Below are 20,064 nucleotides of genomic sequence, written 5' to 3'. Positions count from 1 at the left end.
TGTTCCCGAATCATATTAAAGATTTGCTCAAAATGAACGATTCGTTCATGAACGACACCTCACTACACAGTGCGCGAGCACTTAATTAAGTTCTCTCTCACGGTTTTTGCTCTTGTAACACCACACACTTCCTGCTCTGTATTCTCGCATTCACATTAAAAAAGAAATAAAAATAAAATAGATAAATTAACGCTGAATGCGGTGCACACACACATATTTACATATTGTGATATGTAGCAATATCTTGGAGAATAGCTTATCATGTCGCCTGTGAATATCTTCCTCAGGCTAACCTCCCCGCTGATTTTTGCAACTCATGGAGAGAAATTGTTGATATATTAAACATGTATTAAGTGACTAGAGGAAATACTACGTAGCTAGTTTTGTTTCGTTACTTTTATAGACATTTAGCTTTAGTTCGCTGACTAGCAACAATATAATAAGATTAGCCAAACTATGTGTGGGTTAGCTGCGGTTTAATTCGATGTAGAAACGACGTAAACAATACTTGTATTGTTTTCTATTATAAACAATATACTATTATATAGTACATGTTGTTTTTACAAGTGATGAAATCAATATGAACAAATATTTACTTATCAAATTTGACAATGGTGGAAGATTTCACTCTTGCCCTACAACATCTATCGTCTTCTGTCTGCTTCGCACTTCACGTTAGATATCGTGATGAATGATCAGAATGTAACATCATTGTTGTATTGATTCAACATATGCTTTTCAGTTGAGGTGACAGAAACTTGTTAATTCAACTCACAAACTAGTGACAGTGAAAACGTAACATGTTAAGTTGACTGAAAAACTAAAAAAAACCTATTTGTTGTGTCAACCTAAATATTTACTTGGGGACAACTTAAACTCAAAATTATTTTTTTTTTTACAGTGTATGGTTTATCTTCGTTCTGAGGTGGTGTCTGGCTTGCAGTTCGACCTCAGTTGCCAGTTAAGGGAGTTTTGTTTATTTGCAGTAATGATTTAGCTGGTGGAAAGGTTTTCCATTGACCTGTTTTAACAGACGCTCCCGTGTTGCATGAGAGTGATGAGCTTTTGCGTGAGTTTCCCTCTGTCTTCAGTTCCTGTGTAGTGACACGTGCCCAAGCTCACAAAATGAAAGGTGCTGTCGATATTTCAGACTCTTTTATGTGTAGTGATGATCCCTTGTTTGAAAATCAAGATTTGTGTTCTAGTCCTGGGGTTCTTCCCGAATCTAAAACTTCTTCAGTATCTTAAGAAGAGTGTGGTAAATGGAGTGTTGGGCGAGAACAGCTTGTGGCTGCCCAGAAAACAAATGTTTCGCTCTCTCAGTGTATGGCTGCTGCTGTAGATGGGGCACAGTTACCTCAATTTTGTACTGTGTATTTCTTTTATGGGGATGTATTGATGCGTAAGTGGACTCCCTCGAACTCTGAGCATGATTCGAGGTCAGTTTTTCAATTTGTGCTTCCAAAACCATACCGAACCCAGGTGTTGAGTATTGCCCATGACCATTATCACGCTGGTCACCTTGGTGTGAGGAAGACATATGACCGTTTAAAGGCATTTTTTTTGGCTTGCTATGTGGTCAGAGGTTGCCAGGTATTGCCGCACCTGTCATGTGTGTAAGGTTGCAGGGAAGCCAAATCAGGTCGTTCCCCCTGCTCCACTTCAACCTGTACCTGTTATGGGAGAACCTTTTGAAAGAATTTTAATAAATTGTGTGGGTGCGCTTCCTCGAACCAAGTCTGGTCATTCATACCTACTAACTTTGATGTGTGCTGCTACTAGGTGCCTTGAAGCTATACCCCTGTGTAGCATAAAGTCCCATGTCTTCTCAAGTTTTGTACCACTTTTGGTTTGCCAAAATACATCCAGTCAGACCAGGGTTCAAATTTTATGTCTTCCCTGTTCAGGAAGGTTATGACACAACTGAATGTGCGTCATCCGGTTTCTAGTGCTTATCACCCTGAGTCCTAGGGTGCATTTGAACGCTTCCACCAGACATTGAAGTCTATGCTTCAGACCTACTGTTTAGGTCAGGGAAAAGATTGGGATGAAGGGATTCCTCGTTATTGTTTACTATCCGTGATAAGAGTCACTTGGTTTCAGTCCTGCCAAGTTAGTCTTTGGGCACTCTGTTCGTGGACCTTTAAAGGTTTTACAGGAAGAGCTTGTCTCCAAGTCCGGTGAAACCCCCAACTAGGAATGTCCTAGATTATGTTAGTTCCTTTCGTGAGCACCTACATATTGTTTTTGAGTTAGCCAAAAGTTCTCTGGCATCCTCTCAGGCCTGTATGAAGGTTTGTTTTGATAAAAAGGCTGTGGTGCATATATTTCAAGCGGGTGACAAGGATTTGGTTTTACTGCCATTACCCGGTTCTGCTCTCCAGGCTAGGTTCCCAGGTCCTTATGTTATTGAGTCTAAATTGAGTGATACAGACTATGTTGTGAAAACCACTGACTGGAAATGAAAGTCTCGTGTGTGCCTGTGAATATGTTCAAGCCTTATATCTCTCGTGCTACCACAGATGTTGGCTCTTCACTTCCTGCTGTCACGTCAGTAGCTGCTGCCTCTATGAGCGTGCCACCATCTGAGTATTCTCCTGAGGTGGATGGTCTCAGTTTAGGTAGGGCTTGTTTTACCTGTGATCAGTTACCAAACTCTGAATGACTGGCAAATATCCATTCTAAACTTGCGCACTTGTCAGAGCCAGCCCAGGGTGATTTAATAAGTCTTTTAAAGAAATATCCATTACTTTCTTCTGATACCCCTTCTCATTACACTGTCCTCAGACATGACATTGATGTGGGTAATAATACTCCAGTTAAACAAAATGCTTACAGGGTTAATCCCACTAAACGTGCCATTATGACAGAAGAAACAGACTACTTGCTTGAGAATGGTCTTGCTGTGCCTAGCTGTAGTTCCTGGTGCTCGCCCTGCCTACTAGTTCCAAAGCCTGACAAAAGCTATAGGTTCTGCACAGATTATAGAAAAGTCAATGTTTTAACTAAAGCGGATTCGTTTCCCCTCCCAAGAATAAAAGATTGTGTTGACCGAATCGGAAATGCAAACTTTGTCACAAAACTGGACCTTCTAAAGGGTTACTGGCAGGCTCCACTCACACCACGTGCATCTGAGATTTCTGCATTCGCAACACCAGACAGGTTCCTCCAATATACGGTTATGGCTTTTGGTCTAAAAAAATGCTCCAACTACATTTCAGTGGCTAATGGCACAGGTATTGGGAGATGTAGAGAACTGTGAAGCCTACCTCGACGATGTGGTCGTTTTTACTGACATCTGGGATAGTCAGGTATTTGTGTGTTAGCCCATGTCTTTGCTCGTCTAAGTTATCACTGTATGGGTTTAGCTGCTACAGTGCAGTGCAGAGTACATTATCTGTCCTTATGCTCTGCTCATATCATTTTCATGAAACTTATATATATTCACAAACTCATATAGATATTTACACAACTTGTTTTCCTGCTCAGCATGAGAGGATGTTACTGTTTCAGTTTCAACTCATTTACTGGTTTAAAATAAAGCAGCATCCATTTTTCCTCACACTGACTGTGTGAACTTGTGCTTGGCAGTATTTTCCTGCACATCCTGTCTGATTGGCCTCGCCTCTGTTCACTGAAGATATAAAATTACAAGCTGTCTTCTTTTATTCATTTGTCATAGGAATTTGGCATATGTGTTCAGTTATGTAGTGACAAATCGCTCCAAGGTGCAGAATTATTCAGGGCTAAAGAAAAGATCTTTGGGGCTACAGCCCTGCATGCCCAGCCCAGTTTATGCCCCTATGCTTGAGTTTGTTTTTGGATGAGAGTAGAGGCTTTTTTCTTGAAACCCTTCCAAACAACTTGTGGTGATGGATGTAGGTGACTTCGGATTGTAGTTTTGGAGACTTTCTGACCCCAAGACACAACTAACTCCTGCAATTCTCCAGCTGTGATCCTTGGAGATGTTTTGTCCACTCGAACCGTCCTCTTCAGTGCGTTGAGACGATATAGACACACGTCCAATTCCAGGTCGATTCATAACATCTCCAGTTGACTGGAACTTCTTAATTATTGCCCTGATGGTGCAAATGGGCATTTCCAATGCTTCCAATGGGCATTTCCAATTTTGTGAAGATCAACAACTGTTTGCCACATATCACAACTATATTCCTTGGTTTTACCGATTGTTTACATTTATGTTTATTCATTTAGCAGACGCTTTTATCCAAAACTGACTTACAAATGAGGAAATACAAGCAAAGAGATATTATATCAAGCGGAGAACAATGCAAGTAGTGCTACTATACAAGATCTTTGAGGTCTAGAAAAGCAAAGTGTGCAGAGTAGAGGTGTAAGAGCCAGAGTATGTAGTTTTAATTTAATTTTTTTTATTAAGGATAATGTGGGGTTGGCATTTTATGGGTTGGTTAGGTGTTCACGGGGGAGGTGGGTCTTTAGCTGTTTTTTGAAGATAGTGACAGATTCTGCGGTCCGGATTGAGGTTGGAAGTTCAGTCCACCACTGAGGGACAGTTGGTGTGAAGGTTCTGGAAAGGGACCTTGAGCCACGCTGAGTAGGCACTACTAAGTGTCGGTCATTAATCGATCACAGATTACGTGAGGGAAGCTTCAAAGACAAGTGTTGAGGTACGGGGTGCTGTTCCAGACAAGGTCTTGTACGTGAGCATCAAAACCTTAAATTTGATGCGGGAGGCTCCAGGAAGCCAGTGGAGGGAGATGAAGAGGGGTGTGACATGGGTTCTTTTGGGCTGGTTGAAGACGAGGCGTGCTGCTGCATTCTGAATCATCTGAAGGGGTTCGATGGAGCTGCTGGGAGGCCCGAGAGTAGTGCATTGCAGTAGTCCAGTTTTGATATGACAAGAGCCTGGACTAGTAGCTGTGTAGCCTGTTCGGTGAGATAGGGTCTGATTGTCTTGATGTTGTAGAGAATGAACCTACAGGACCATGCAGTTGTTGATGTGTGGTCTGTAAAAGTCAAGCCGTCATCAAAAATCAACCCAAGGTTCCTGCCTGTCCTGGGTCATTGTTATTAATGACTAAGGGAATGTGGCCTATGTGTTACCTCATATTTATACTATGGAAAATGTCTTTGAAGTGCAAACAATATGTGTAACTGACATTTGGATATGTTAATGAAGTGAATTCAATATGTAACAAACATTTAGAATTATTACTTGAGCATTATCGTATAATCAATATTAGTTAAAAAAAAACCATAATCTATATGTATAATCAACAGTTAGAAGCATAATCTAAATACATAGAACAATGTTTGATCAGGTTCTATTCTGAGTGGATTTAAGTTGAATGAACTCTGTGTTTCAGTGTACAACAATTGTTCTTCTGTATTAGCTGTCTCCTGTCTCCACAGCAATAAAAACTGGCAGTAGATATTCGCATGCGTGAGTAAATAACTTTGAGGCAGATGCAAATTAGGGAGTTAGGAGAGAGCCTCGGGAAAGGAGGTAGATATCAGCGGGGACAACCGATAGAGACAGACAGATGCTCATTGAGGCCTAAGAATGGAGTCAAGGTCAAGACACACAAGCCTGTGTGAAACCTTTTTTTGTAAAAGAAACCTTGTCCTCATGAAACCTTTTCAAGAAAAACAACTAACTGTGCATGTTCCACAAATTTAAGATAACGCATAGGCATGAATATTTAATTGTGGCAAAAGAAGATTGGTCTATTTTCAACGAGGAAAAGCAAAACCCCACCTACAGAGACTATGCTGTGGAGATAGGTATATAAAGACATGTTTGTGTATGCATAATTCAGACACTCTGCAGACTGTCACACTTTATTGATTTTCAATAAAGTTTATTTACTTTTTGACATCTACTAAGCTCACTGTCTCTGAAGTTTTTGACCTAGGCTAAAAGGTTGATTTTATTCATGACAATACCTTCTTTGCTAATATTTACCAAGGGTGCCAATACTAGTGGAGGGTGCTGTAAATATATTTGAATAGGTCATGTAATTAAGTACAGTATCGAGGTACTTCTTTGAGGTAGGCCTACTAGTTTAGAGTATTTCCATTCCAAGAACATTTCAGACAGTATAACATCTGAAAATTAGCTCCACCTTTACAATCTGCAATTTTAAAAGGATTTTTTAAAATGAATACATCCACAATTAAAATTCAGTAATTGAATTACTGAATTGTGCATAACGCATATTTATATTTTTGGTACTAAGCATGTTTTGTTGCTTATACTTTTTTATTTTTACTTAAGTTCAAATATAAATGCATGACTTGTAACAGTATTAATTCAATGTTGTACTCTTGTAGATAAAATATCAGACTACTCTTTGCACTACTGATATACATACAGTCGAATTGAGGTGTTACTTAGGTTTTAAGTTAACTGCATTAATAAACGTCAACCATCCTTTATTTCAAACACTCTAAGCCTGTGAGTCAGAGTTGAGAATTGGAGAATATTGTAATGCACATTTAGCTGCCTTCAGTGAGGCCTTAATCGGTTCAGGAGAAGCGGTTCAGGAGAAGCCCGGAGCGGTTCAGGAGAAGCCCGGAGCGGTTCAGGAGAAGCCCGGAGCGGTTCAGGAGAAGCCCGGAGCGGTTCAGGAGAAGACTGGAGTGGCTGGGATTTCATCATAATCGAGGCGCAAGTTGATTTTCACAAACCTTTACAGTGCAGGTAAGATTTTATGATCCTCACTTATGGGTATTTTTATGGTAAACATGTAGCTTTTTATTTTTTCGGGGAGGGGGTTGTTTTAGAGATCGTGGTATGCATATGGAAGCTATCGGTATGTCGGAGACTCATGGAACTTTCGAGATGGACTAGAGTAAAGTTTAAGAACAAATTGACCGAGTATAATCAAGACAAGTCAGTGGACGGATTTGTTTCTTTACAACGGCTTCTCTGAAAAAATGAACAAGTGACCAAATTATATAAATTATATCCATACATATTCTGTATAAATCACAATATGTGGTATTGTTATATTTAAGGTCTTAATTGTCATGTAAAAAGATGAATGAGGTACTAAATCATTACTGTATTGCCTTATTGTTGTCTGTGATTGGAATTATTTTGTTTAAACTGATATAATGATGTAGTCGTTTTTTCAATCTTCTCTTTGGTGTCCAGGAAACGATGGAAGAAAGTTCAACAGAGGTATGTGCCTTTACAAAATCTTTTGAGCAGTTGTTAGTAACTGTAATAAAATTTTAAGGTGGAATTTTGCAAATGAAACAACATAATGTGGTGATAGAAATTAATCCCAGATCTGGAATCATTATAAGTTAAGGCTAAGATAATAACTGATTGTAAGATCCAGTGTGATTGTTTGTAGAAAGTACTTAAACTGATGTAATGCTGCTAGATTAGATCCTCATGTCTGTTAGGACAGCTACATGTATGTGGGCTACAGTGGAGAAGTTCTATTTCACAAGTGGTGGAGATACACGTTATCAGCATGGTAGATGGTTGCAACTGTACAGTTTCGTGGCGTCCCTGCACATTAATAGAGTTATAGACTAGGTTCAGTCTCCATGATGAATTAATACTTAATACTCCAAATAGAAGACTAATTGTATGTTATGCACAGTCCAGACATAAGACCTTAGGTATCTGGACCATTCCATAGGCTGTGTGCTTTAGCACATTCGATTTGACATTAAATAATGGAGATTATATTAAAGGTTCTACATGTAAGAATGTGAAGCAATTTAAATGTATTAAATACTTTGAAAGATGTCACCAGGATTCTGTTTGTATCCTTCATTCTTTTTCATCTCAGTTTATTGAGATTTTACATTGATTTCCTGTGAGTTATTGAGTTTATATAGTTACTTTGCTTATTAGTTTTATTTTATGCTAATCATATTCTGAGTCTGTTTTTAAAAATAAGAATAAAAACATTTATTTAGTGATGAAAAGAACCATACTGAGTATCAAAAAAGAACGTGATGAGGAGGGATTTTTTTAAAAATGTATGTGTATGAGAGAGAAACATTATATTATACTTACAGTATCTCACAAAAGTGAGTACACCCCTCACATCTTTGTAAATATTTGATTATATCTTTTCATGTGACAGCACTGAAGAAATGACACTTTGCTACAATGTAAAGTAGTGAGTGTACAGCTTGTGTAACACAAAATATTGACACTTTGGGCCCAATTTGGACATTTTCTCTTAGGGGTGTACTCATTTTTGTTGCCAGCGGTTTAGACATTAATGGCTGAGTATTGAGTTATTTTGAGGGGACAGCAAATTTACACTGTTACACAAGCTGTACACTCACTACTTTACACTGTAGCAAAGTGTCATTTCTTCAGTGTTGTCACATGAAAAGATATAATCAAATATTTACAAAGATGTGAGGGGTGTACTCACTTTTGTGAGATACTGTATATGTGCAGTTCACTTGGCTAATAGCTACACACAGAGAAACAAGTGTTTTCTGAATGTTAGAAGCTTTAAACTCTTTTAATGTTGACCTTTATTTTTTCATGCTGAATGTGCTGGAACTCAGCCTGAAGAACAAAACATGCATTTTAATCTCATAATTGTAGTTTTAGACTTTACAATTTAGCAAGTTTGAAGCTGCTTAAGCAACTGAAATATTCCTGCACAGGAAATTAAAATGTCATGTCCTTTCACTTAATAAAAGTGGTCAGCTAAGCCCGGTAACTGTTGTTAATTTTGTAATGTACGGTTATAATACACATTTACAATTGACTTTGGTTAGTATCAGGAAGTCGGATAGTCCCTCGTCAAAATAATGGTGGTGAAGTGTCTATTTAAAGTTAGATTTAACTCATGATGATTATACTTTGAACTTGCAGCTGGACGATATTCATGAGGAACCAGAGAGTGATTCCTCGGAATCTGAAGTATCCAGCTGCACAGTATTAGACCCAGATTACAATCCAGAACACAGTACGTCATCATCCAGTGATGTGGAAGATTTGAGCCCAGACAAAGGTTCATCGCATAAGAAACAGTCCAGTAAAGAATATCTTGAAGGTCCAGACACAAATTTGAGTGATGATGATCAGCAAAGAGGGAAGTTCACCATTTAAAAAAAAAAAAAAAGAAACTTAGAATTTATCTGAAAAGACACAAACAACTCGAGATAAACAAAAAGGCAAATCAACTGTGACCCTAAAAATTTGTACAAAAAGGGAAGACCATAAACGAGCATGGGACAAAAGACATTATTGCCTCTACTGTGGCAAATCACAATTAAAGATCTCGAGGTATTTGGGGAGAAAGCATATCGAGGTCAAAGATGTGGCATATGCCTTCAGCTTTCCATTAAGATCAAAAGAAAGAAAGGGTGTTCTGGAACAGCTGCGCAATAAAGGAGACTTTAAACACAATACCAAAGTTCTGGAAAAAAGCAGAGGACATGGTGACCTGGAAGCAGCCGTCTGATAAAGCTTCTCTTAAGGACTATTTGCCTTGCCCATATTGTTTTAGAATGTTCAGGAAAAATGACCTGTGGAGACATCAGTCCTCGTGCAAAACTAACAAGTCATGTGTGACTGATGAAAAAATAAAAACTAGACGAGGGAGAGTACAAAGTCGTGCTGCATGCCTGCTTCCTATAGCAGCTTCCTCAGACGAATGTCAGAGCATCATCAACATGAGACAAGGTGATGTGTCCTTTCACGTCAGGAGTGATTCTTTGATTTGTAAATACGGAGAATCACTTTACGCAAAACATGTTCGTGTGAAGTCTAAGCACCAGAACGGTGCATAAAGAATGAGGGAGCACTTACCCAAATGATAAGCTTACAGCACCTAGTATTCCCATTCAGTCTCCCAACCAAGTACTAACCAGGCCCAACTTTGCTTTCGAGGTCAGATGAGATGATTTAAAAAAAAAAAATTATTATTAAAAGTATTCAAAAATTCCATTAATTCCATTATATTACAACATAAATATTTTTCACATTAAAATACATCAGAATGTATGTATATTTTTTTTAACAATAAATCCTAACTTCATAAACATTTATTATTTAGATCCATTGTAATATTTATTTTTATGGTATGACTTTTTTTAAACCTACAACGCTTCTATTCCTGTAATGATAAAATTACCCTTGTTGTCCTGGCACTTTCCATTGTAAATCATTAAAAACCTTACATACGTCTGGCGTAAAAACATTATTATAATCATCCATTTTATTTTCTTGTTTGGAAAAAAAAAGCATTCTACATATCTTTCCACTTTTCTTTTAAACACACTCTACATCCATTACAATTTGTTTTCTCTTTGAAAATTGTTTTCTTCTCTCCCATATTGCACTTTTTATCAACATCACAAGCAGATTGATCAGATGTGGTGGTGTGTGTGTGTGTGGGGGGGGGGGGGGGGGGGGGGTTTCCTTTTTTTAATAAAAACACTTTTTATCCACTCCTAACATCACCTTGTTCCATTCCATGTCTTTCTCATGTTGTTCCCCTCTCAGATGTTCAATTATTCTCTTACATTTCACATTAAAATCTTTCAATTCTTTGCAGTGTAAAAACACTTCATCATTACATACTTTACATGTTGCACTTTGCTCCATTCCTATTTTGTTCAGTAGGACATCTGTAAATATCACTTTGTCTGATAAAATACTCTAATTTAGGTTCTCTAACTTTGTTTCTATGGTCATCCCTTTCATATTGTTCCATATACTTTCTTCTTTAAGATCTTTTGAACTTCTGTTGCCAGTACTCATTAACAATAGATTTTTTTTAACTCCATCTCTAAAAAGGCTATAAAACATTTTCACTGTACATTCTTTAAAAGCACCCAGTTTTTCTCCCACGTTCACATAGACCTCACTTCCTGTCTCCCCCCCCCCCCCCCCCCCCCCCTTCCATGTTTTCAATTCTTTTTATCAACTCTTTGGGTATTGCTTTTTTGATCACATCATACTTTTTTATTATTATTATTATTATTATTTTTATTATTTCTTGTCTGCTAAAATCCTCTTTCACCTACTCAATTGCATCTTCTATACACTTTACTGGTGAAAACCCTTCTTTAAATTCATATAAAACATCTCTAACCCTTGTGATTCCCACCTCCCACCATTTCTTAAAAAAATCCCTTTTCCTTGATTTAAAATGCTGTTGTTTAAGAATAAAGGCTGATTTAAAATGTTCTCTCTGCCTTGGGGATTAAAATGTACATTGGTTAAGAATTTCCCCCAGGCGCTCATCATTTCCTTATAAAAACCTGGTAACACTTCCATCATCCAGTTCTTTCTTTTCATCCATAAAATATTATCTCCCCAATTAAAATTCCCAAATTTACTTATAAAATATTCCATTGTTTTTTTTTCCATGCTGCTTTATTTTCATCTATAAACTTTTTTTTCTTTTTAATTATTTTCAATCTCAAACTGTTTTTCCTTTGCTCAGCATCTATTAAACCCAATCCCTCCCCTTTCCACTGCACCTATTCAATTGTTGTATGTGATTCTTTTCTGGCTTCCTTCCCATAAAAAATCTAAAACGTTTTTACAGCTTTCTTTCTACCCACAACGGCATAGATGACGCATATAAGGTATACCATAACTTTGACACCACCAACACATTCAGGATTAAAATCCTCCCTTTTAAATTAAGAGTTGTCAGTTTCCATAAATTCAGTCTTCTTTTCGATAGCTCCTAATGTCTTCCCTCATGGTTTCCCTTGCTTTCTTTTCATACTTCCCAATTAAAACACCTAAGATCTTTTATTTCTTGTTTCTTTGAAAGTAAAATTATTTGTTAAATCTGTCACACCTCCAAATATCAAAATCTGTTTTTTTTCTTCATTTACTTTACCTCCTGATCCCTTAAACATCTGTACAATTTCCATGACTTTTTTTTAACACTCTCCATTTCTTTTACTATCACTGTGGTATCATCCACATATTGAAATATTTTGTCCTTTTCTTTACTTCCTTCAACACCTATTCTTTTTTTTTTTTCTTGCATTATGGCTAGTCCTAGTGGTTCTGAAACTAGTGAACATAAAAGAGCTGATAGTGGACATCCTTGTCTTATGGATCTTTTTATTTTAAAACACTGTGTTAAAAAACCATTACATTTTACTCTCATTATCACGCTGCTTCTTTGTCCGGTCTTTTCCCATATCTACTTGCTGTCGGCTCTCATAATCTTTTGTCTCCAGATTGCTCTGTTCTGGGTCGTTGTTGGGTCTATATTGTCTCTAGCGAGGTCTTTATTTATAACATTCTTCCATCTTAGGTGAGGTCTTCCACGGCTTCTCTTTCCTGTACCAAGCTCCAGCACTTTTCTGGTCATGTGGTATTCTGGTTTTCTCATCACATGTCCGTACCATCGTAGGTGCGCTTGTAATTTTTTCAGGTAGTGCTCTGACTTAAAAACTGCCCCTGATATATTGGTTTGGAACCTTATCTCGGCGTGTCACTCCTGCAGATCATCTCAGCATTCTCATTTCATTTACACTTAGCTTTTCTGTCTGCTGTTTTTTAAGTGGCCAGCATTCAGCACCGTATGTTAAAGCAGGTCTCACAGCGGACTTGTAACTCTTGCCTTTGATTTGAACTGGCATTCTTTTATCACAGAGCACTCCTGTTAAACGTCTCCACTTCAGCCACCCTATATTCATGTGGCTTGTGATATCCGCGTCAATAGAAACATCGCTAGATAGAATGCTCCTGAGGTATTTAAAATTGGTGACTGAGTTAAGTGAGGAGTTTTGGTGCGAAATTTTGTAATGTTAGTTACTGTTTGAAAAGTTGCAGTACATATTTTCGGTCTTCTGTCTGCTTATAACTAAGGCCAGCATTTTCCAGTACAGCTCTCCAATCTTCCAGGTGTTGTTGGAGTTCTTTTTGGTCTTCGCTGCTAAGGACGACATCATCTGTGTAGAGAATGTCCCAGGGTGTTGAATGTTGCACCTCCGCCGTTACATAATTCATCACCAATATAAAAAGTAGGGGGCTGAGTGCCGAACCTTGATGAACTCCTACTTTCACTTTCAAAACAGTCGCTGATTCCTGCTGTGCAACGCACCTTAGTGGTTGCGCCTTCGTACATGTTGGCCACTATATTGATGAGACATTCGGGCACTTTTTGCGATCGTAGAGGTTGCCATACTAGTGGTCTTGGAACACGGTCAAAAGCTTTTTCTAAATCTATAAACACCATGTGTACACCATTTCTTTTTTGTTGTCTCTGTGCTTTTCCATAAGGATTTGAATCGTATGTAGAGCATTGGTTGTTGATTTTTCTGCAACAAATCCGCACTGGTTTTCAGTGACCTTAGTTAGATGCATCAATCTTCTATTTATTACCCATTCCCAGATTTTAAAGGTGTGTGATATCCGTTTTAAAGCCCTGTAGTTCCTGCAGAGTCTTATGTCACCTTTGTTTTTGTACAAAGGTACTAGGTAGCTTTTTCTCCATGCAGTTGGAATGCCATCATCAAGAAATTTGTTGACCAAGGTTGTCAGGAAATAAGCTCCTGGTTCTGCTAACCTCTTCCACAATTCTGATGGTATGTCATCAGGCCCAGTGGCCTTGTTATTGGCCATTTTACAGACTGCTAACTCTCGTTATTGCACCTCTGTATAAAATTTTAATCCATTCAGTAAAGTTCTCTCCAAAACCGAAACTCTTTAAAATTCCAAATAAATAATCCTGTTCCACCCTGTCAAAAGCTTTTTCAAAGTCTAAACTAATTACATAGCCTTCTTTGTTTTCGATTTTCATGTACCTGATCATATCTTTTATGCTTATTGTTGTCTGCTATATGTTTTCCTTTTACACTGTACACTAAATTTGTTTTAATTATACATTACTCTATGCATTACTACTTTTAATCTGTTGGCTAAAATTTTTGCCAAAATCTTTCAATCGGTGTTGAGCATTGTAATCCGTCTATAGTTATTAAGGTCTACCCTTTTCTCCTTTTCTTTTATAGATCAACTTCATCAATCCCATTCTTTGATTCATCTCTCCTTTCTTAAAAACCTCATCATATACTTCTTTTAAGGTGCTAGTTGTAAAATCCTTAAAAACGATATAAAACTCACTCCCCAAACCATCTATACCTGGACTTTTCTTTCTATTTAATTCACTTAAAGCTTTTTGATCTTTTCCTCTCTTATGTCTTGATCACATCCTTTTTTTATCTTCCTCTCCTACTTTTGTTTTTATTTGCTTCAATAGTGATACTTTTTCTTCTTCTTTTACTCCATCTCTAATGAATAGCTCTTCATAATATGCTTTTATTTCTTTCAAAATTTCCTCTTTTTTCTACTACTACATTTTCCCCTTTTGTTTCAGCTTTCTCCTTTCTAGCGCTAAAAAAATTGTGCACTTTTCTTCCTCCACTATATACTTTGCTTTGCTTCGCAACCTCACACTAATATTTCTTCAGTTTCTTTCAGTTTTTCATCTATTACTTTTAATTTTTGTATATCTTTTTCTTTCTTATTTAATTCTTTTCCCCATCGTTCCCTTGTTTCTCTTTCCTTATTCTTTTTGCTTTTCTGTATTTGTCTGCAATATTTTATGGTAAATTTTTTCACTGCATACTTCACATTTTCCCACCATAATCTTTTATCTTCCACATACATTCCATTTTCTTTTTCAATGATATCTTTTATCTTTTCAACATATTCTTCATTCTTTAAAACCGCTGTGTTTAAGACCCATACCCCTGGCCCTCTTTTCACTGTACTCCAGTCTATTTGCATAAAAAGTGGCTTATGATCACTTAGAAGGTTTCATAGAAGGGATGAGGTATGAAGAAACAAGCCTATGTTCCTTGTACATAAAACAAAGTCTATTCTTGTTTTGCACATAGAATTCTAGACTATTTGTCACTTTGAGTATGTTTTTTTCTTTTCATTCCTTTCTCTCCATATATTAATCATGTCTTCCATCAGTAATTTTAGCTCTTTTCTTCCTGTGTCAGTTTTAAAAACCATTCCCTCAGCCATATCCAATTTACTAAACACTGTAATAAAATCCCACATTATAATAACTTGATTGTGCTTCTTTAAAAACTCCCTCAAAAACTTAAAATACTCTCTCTTTTCCTGCTCCCCTGTTGGTGCTTGTACACTGACCACTATTACTTTCTTCTCTTCATATTCTATCTCTACTTCCATACATTTCACAAATGTGTCCTTATACACTATTTTACATTTTGTATCTCTATTTTCTTTTATTAGAATTGCTACTCCTCTTCCAGACTTATCACCATTGTTATAAAATATTTCCCCATTCCATCTTTTCCTTATTTCACTTGTATACCCTTCTCTCCAGTTAGTTTCTGGTAAAACATCTTCCTTTTCACACATTTCTTTTACTTTTTCAAATTTTCTTACATTTAAAAGTCCTCTTGCATTAAATGTAACAATTCTTAAAATCCTAAAACAGAGGAGAACGTACATCAAACTCATCTTTTCAGTCAATCCCCTCCAAGTCCTTTAGACCCTCATACCTGTTTTCATGTTTAAGCGCATCCTTTTTAATCACTCTTTTTCTGGCGGCTTCCAAGCTTGGCATAACCTTTATCGATCGCCTTCTTTTCATAGTTTTCACTGTTTTATCCTCCATTTCTTCCCCCTCTTCACTTTCATTTTCAGCACATTGCTCATTACTTCTTTGTTTTTTTTTGTTCTGCTCTGTCCAATGCACTTTTCAGTCATGTCTATTTGTGTCCAGATTTCTCCCTCTTGTTCTATTTGCACGTTCTGTTTATTGCATTCCTCTGTCTGTTCTCCATTTTCTGTGTTTTCTGCTATGTCACTGACCTGTGTTCCTCTGGTTTCTTCTTCTTGCTCCTTCTCGCCGTCTCCTCCATGCCTCTGCCCGTTCATCTGCTCCTCTTCTCCCTCCTCGCTCTCCATCCAGCATTCACACTTTAAAAACTTTCTGCAATCCAGGCACTTCACCGTGTTGCAGTCTCTTGCAAAATGCCCCCTCTCATCACATTTATAGCACTTAAAATTAGGGCAATCCTTCACCACATGATCCGGGCTCATGCACAGACGGCAAGTTTTCACCTGGTGACTGTGCATCACCCGGAAGTACTGCGGTCCTTCTGCCGTTTCCATCTTGGTGCTCTACGGGAGGCACATCACCTCTCTCGGGAACCTTGTTTTTACAAATCTTGTCCCATCCTCAATGTTTGTGCCCGGATACATTCTCCTTTTAATTTTAGAGATTGGGGGTTACTCTCCATCCCTCCAGCTTTTTTAAAATGTCCTCATCATCCAAATAAACAGGCAGATGCATGAAGGAGACCACATAATCCCTGTTCTGTAGTCTTTTCACTTCACACACTTCACCTTTGATTCAGTCCGTCCATTAACTCTTCTGTATCTTCACTTTCGAGTGTTGCCTCATATTCTTTTGATTGTCTTGGTCTTACCACTAGGATTTTCCCCTCTCCAATTCTTTCCGTCACCGCTTTGATGTCCTCTGCTCATGCATCTTTGACATTTCCCAAATCCACAGTGACTGTAGCTTCTTTAGTGTACACCCCCATGCTGACTTCTTTCTCTGTTCTGTTTCCATCTCACTGTCGTTTATCCGGTCCTTTTTCATGTCCATGTCATGTTTCTCCTGCCATTGCCTCATCTGTTGACTTTAAATCATCAATTTTAAACAAACACACGAACTACGTTTAACCTCCTCCCAAACAGCCTGTACTGCGGGGAGGATTGAAAAAATAATATAAACACAGATGAAAATAAACACCAAGCTTTTGGTGAGCCTCTCACCTACTGCAGCCAACACACTTCTTCTGTGGTGCTACACTCTAGAGCTGTCGGAGTGGTATGGCAGTAAGCAAAAGCTACCATCAAATCATGGAAATCATCAACTTTTACGTTGAGATTATACTTAGGGGAAATCCTAAAAATATAGAAAAAAAATACAGAAGAATTTTTTTTTTAAATTGCATGTATTTAAAAAAAAAATTATGTTGTGTGTGTAATTTAATTATTTACAGCCAAAGCCTCCAAGAAAATACATCCTAAAGAGGTGTGTGTTGCCAACAGAGAAGAAGCACTACGATCGTCCAAACAAAAGTGAATTGAAAAAAACAGATCGTGTTGGAAGGTAAGTTTTTTGGACAAACACCACCAATATGCTCATGTCTGCAAGTGTTTTGACCATATATTGGTCATATCTTTAAAAAGTCCTTTTCCTCTATTAGAAGGTATTTCTTCTACCAGAAGGAGTGGGGGAGGTTTAATTTCCCTGGAGAAAACCCACATAAAAAGCTACGCTTGTCCACCCAGGTACCGTTACTCTTTTGGTTTCTTTTTTTTTTTTTTTAATTACATATTCAGCACCATCATGTAATATAAACACATCTTTAAATAGCTGTGTATTTGCACTATGTATAAAAATAAATGTAGAGCATCATGTGACTAATACACTTGTTTTTTCAATCTTCACAAAAAATTTGCATACTAGCCTCCGCCTGTAAGTTACATCCAGATGATTCATATTTGTATGAAGGAATTTTTTTTAATCGCATGCATTTTATAAAAATTACATTTTGTGTGTGTAATTTAATTATCTATAGCCAAAGAGAAAATACATCCCAAACACGCATGTGGTGCCGACAGAGAAGAAGTGCTATGATTTAACGTGGGAAATCCGACATGATTTGACAAACGGCATCATTCCTGCAAAAATAATCTACATGAAACATGACATAAGCAAATGACTTTAACGTCCATGTCACATGAATTTTTAAGATTTTTATCTAATAATGCATATTTTCCCTGTCCTGTGAGTTTCATGAAGAGAGTGTGAGAAAAACCTAAGTGATTTTTAATTGTGTATGCTAGTCCAATATTGTTATTGGCTAGTCTTTAATGTTTGGTTCTACAACTATCGATGTTAAAAACACTAGATGTTACATTAAATGGAATAAAGACAAAAGTGTACCTTCTCCAGTGGTATCGCAGGGCACAATCACATACACACACACAGTGGTATCGCAGGGATGAAACCCATCAGCTCTTCTACCCGCTCACATGTCTTAGTCACATGTTCTAATGTTAGTGGTCAAGATGAAAATGAGTGTATTAGTCCAATAGGTCGCCCTGAGCTCAATGGGTGAGCCAGACAATCCTATATATATATAAAATATAAATATATATATATAAAATAAAAATGTAACGCATATATTAACTCTGAGTGCACACATTGACCAGAGATATAAAGCTTTCACATTTTACAGGACCAGGAGACGGGATCTGAAGCTGATCCGGATACCTTCATCGTAATGTCACAGGAGAAGGTGCGCTTTTTAAAATTTATTTTAATTGAGTTATTTCAGTAAATATAAATTAATTATTTGGTATTAACATCTGTCTCGAGTGATCCAATCACAAGTGGACAGCCAAAACACATTGGTGTTTATACCTGGCATTTTGAACATGTCTCCAGCAGGCACATGAGATCAGATTTCATGCGTCATTTTGGCTAGAGGAAGGGTGTCGTGCACGTTTATTCACCGGCCTTCCATTTAAAACGTTTCGATCGCGTGGTTTCTTAACAAAACTTGTAAATAAATGGGAGATGAGATCGCAAAGAGAAGTGGCTGCTTTCAGCTCTTCTGTTACTGCGTCACCGTTCTCCATTATCCCAGAGGAGGAGAACTCACAATCACAATGATCACGTATTTATTTTCCAGCGATGGTAATGAAGCAGTCGATTAGGCGGTCATTCGTTACTCTCCAAGACACATTCAGATGCTTTTTTGAGCCCACTCTACGAATGTTATGCGGCCGTATGCGTCCCAGATCATGGTGTGAGACACGTCGGACACCTCGTTCGCCCCTGTACGTCACGCTGACCACTTGCGGATCACCCAGAACACACGTTAATCCCAGGTGTAATTTGATGTTTTGTAGCCTCTGGATGTGGACCTTGTTGCTGATCCTGATTTCCCTGCTGTGATTTGTATGCTATCTTGCTTTGCAAAAAACATGCTCGCACACGGCAAAATAGTACCTTTTTATCAGGGATGTGTTTCTTTTTTTTTTTTTTTTAGAAATCTAACATTCGCTGATCTGGCTCTTCGTTTTTACAGATAACGTTATTGACTTTGTGAGTGAGACCGAACAGGCCTCGGATATCACATCAGACATGGTGATGATCGTTTACTCCCACTAGTGTTGATGCACTTAAACTTTATTTTTTATTTCTTTATATTTGCATGCTGTGTGTTTGTGTTGAATTAAAATTTTAGATTCAAGTCAGTATGGCGGAGACTGAACATCTTACTGCTGACACGGCCTCTTCTGGTGAGCTCTTACATTTGATTATGAACCACAGATCCATCAGCAGGTGTATATACGCTTTGATGTGGCTTTTTAATACAGATGACGGTCATGTGCTCTGCAGACTTGCAGAAACCAGCTGATGAAGAGGAGTTAAAAGCTTAAATGGTCACGCATCTGTCCCTTAAAATCGAGGACACGTCTGAAGACGACATCATCTTCTTGACGGAGTGGCAGGTTTCCCCGGCCGAGGTGAGCGAGCCCGGTAGTAAAGAGTAGCTGCGGCTAGACTACTTCATCAGTCGGTGCTCTTTTTTTAAATTTATTTTATTTAGACATATTCAGAACAGTTTGTTCAGAAGCGACGGTAAAGAAAATTCATTACAGCTTCGTTTTGGTTTAATAAAAGGTTGAGTTTAAAAGTGCATGTGTTACGTGTTGTGATGAGGAAAACTATCGAAACATCATTTTGTTTAGTAGTGTCTCGTACTTTTCCTTCATTTTATATAGCACAAAATAGTGGACCCGGTTCTTGTTCTTTACAGGTCCACATCAGAATTTCAGTAAAAAATAAACAAGGTGCAAGTTTCACTGGTGCTTTTGAGATTAAACAATGCACACACAAAACATGTTTCATTCCCTTTTTTTATTGCCATTTATAAATCATATGTAAAACGGATATAAATTACACAATAATTATTACAGTCAGGCTTTTCATGTGCCAGTGTTTTATCTTCCTATAGTTCATTTGCATCTCAGGATTGTTT

At 37.6% G+C, this 20,064-nt stretch overlaps 1 long non-coding RNA gene across 1 annotated transcript; it reads left to right on the top strand.

Annotated features, from left to right (window-relative positions):
- Positions 1-18,926: 18,926 nt before the first annotated feature.
- Positions 18,927-20,064, top strand: LOC128630211 (uncharacterized). The gene is made up of 4 exons (XR_008394595.1): positions 18,927-18,977; positions 19,108-19,166; positions 19,267-19,321; positions 19,422-20,064. It is a non-coding gene; the product is annotated as an uncharacterized LOC128630211 (long non-coding RNA).

This window comes from Ictalurus punctatus, unplaced genomic scaffold (assembly GCF_001660625.3).
Source record: "Ictalurus punctatus breed USDA103 unplaced genomic scaffold, Coco_2.0 Super-Scaffold_100046, whole genome shotgun sequence".
Classification (NCBI taxonomy): Eukaryota; Metazoa; Chordata; class Actinopteri; order Siluriformes; family Ictaluridae; genus Ictalurus; species Ictalurus punctatus.
The sequence above is the reverse complement of the archived record's forward strand: the minus strand, read 5'-3'. Positions and strand labels throughout refer to the sequence as shown.